This window comes from Thamnophis elegans, chromosome 2, assembly GCF_009769535.1.
Source record: "Thamnophis elegans isolate rThaEle1 chromosome 2, rThaEle1.pri, whole genome shotgun sequence".
Lineage (NCBI taxonomy): Eukaryota > Metazoa > Chordata > Lepidosauria > Squamata > Colubridae > Thamnophis > Thamnophis elegans.
Window position 1 is genome coordinate 107403722 of NC_045542.1, and position 2126 is coordinate 107405847.

The following is a 2126-nucleotide window of genomic DNA, read 5'->3' on the forward strand; positions in this document are numbered from 1 at the left end:
TATAATTAATGGATTGGAACATCATACTATCCATGCTTGTTTGCTTTGAAAATGGCCTATCAAATCAGTTAGAAAGAAGCCAATCTCTAAAGGTATAATTATGCCCTTCTCCCTTGATTACCTTGCAGAAGAATTTTGTTTTTGGATGTCCAGCTGCAGCAGTGAAATTGATGGTTCTGGCCTTGAAGTTCAAAATCTGAGGAATTAGCATTTGTTTTTATTTAGGGAATTCTGGGCACCAAGTAGTTTTTTAAAATTCTTTCCAGATATGAACACGGAGATGGAAGCTCAGACCATGTGATCCACAATCGGATTTAACACATGATTTGCGGTTTGCTGTGGTTGAATCCCAGTTTCCAATGTAGCTGTTTTGGAGAAGTTACCTGAAGAATTCTTTCCAGTTTGACGAGAGGGTCTAAAACTATCTTTTCCCAGATATAACATTACATTAATCTTAGTGTGTCATGTGTTCTTTGGCTGCTGGATGTGTTTTTAACTAAGAACAATTGCTTCACAATGACAGAGATGGTAGGGAATTCTATGATTCTTTTACTAAGTACTACTTACAACAATTAGGAACTTCCACTTAAATGTCACTTTCTCCAGCCTCTTTCTCAGCGCTATTCAGTTAACGTGCCCTTGCTCCATTAGTAAATTACCAGCTTATTCACCTTTTTTTTCTAGTCCAGGGCTGTCAAACTCGTGGCCCATGGGCCAGATGTGTCACATGCTGGCCACACCCACACCCGTCTTAATGAAGGGGGGGGGTGTTTCTCAATATGTCACATGATGCTGTGACGCCGGAAGTTTGACACCCTGTTCTAGTCCATTTTCCAAGCAAGAGATGGAAGGGGAATTTGTTGTATTGCTGTGGAAAGGATTCAGCGTGTCTTCTCTGCTTGGATCTTTGGCAGCTGGCCAGACTCTGCATAGACCTTGTGTGGTGTACCTCCCTCTGGGCCTTCCCAGCCTTTCCTGGTCTGAAGTACTTCAAAAACTCCAAGCCTCTGTCTGCCACATTGGAGGTAATTTGTCTTCTATCTGATATTTGCTTCTCTTCTGCCAGGGGAACCTCCCCTTATCATCTTCACCTCCTTCGCCCTCTAGCACCAGGTAACTGTAACCACACAAGACTCTCTTGTATGATTATCATGTTTCTCTCCAAAACTAGCACTCTCTCCAAATAACATGTTCGGCAACACTTGCTAAAATGGGGTTGCCAGATTTCTTTCACAGGCCAGACAGGTAGAATGTCCCCAGCAACTGAAGTGGTGGGTTCCCTCCCACCTCCCACATACAAGCTTGACTGATAGAAATGCTGTCTACATCCGGACTTCCGGATAGCCAGAGTCCTGGCTATCAGCCAAGTCAGCCTTCATTGCTATACTCCAAGGCCCTGTTTGAGCTTGTTCTCCAGTTCTACTTCTGCTGACTCATACCGGCGTCTAAATAAGGCCACTAAAATCCATATGCAACATTATGATACTGAACTTTGAACAAACATGACATTTAAATTGTCTTTTTTTTACCACACTGAATATTTGGCTTTGCTTATTGCCCTGATTTTAATAACAGAGATGTTGACATTACATTCACAATGGCACAATTATAATGTTAGTGAATCACTGGTCAATGATTACTTGAATTCTGCCGCTGAATAATTAAAATGAATTCGTAAGGTAAATCCTATCCTTCAGTTTCACTAAAACTGCACAACATAAGAAAGCTCAAACTTTGCATGATCTTTAAAATACATATATATTCAAATGGATCTCTACTGTGGAATGTCATCTTAGAATACTATTTTCTAAGATAATGTTGACTTAAAATACCCTCACAACTGCAAGAAAAAAAGGTGGTTTAGTTGATTTTCTTTCACCTAACCCTCAAGGAATGAAAATGGTTGCAAGTTTTTAAAAAGGGAGGAAAATGCTGGTGGAGTGCAGAGTGGGAATCATGGATAGATCATTCAATATTTTAAGATTTAGTTGAACAGAGTGACCCTATTAACAACTTGCCTCCAGAAGTTGTAAATGCTCCAACACTAGAAGTTTTTAAGAAGAGATTGGTTAAATATTTGTCTGAAATGGTATAGGGTTTCCTGCCTAAGCAGGGGGTTGGTATAG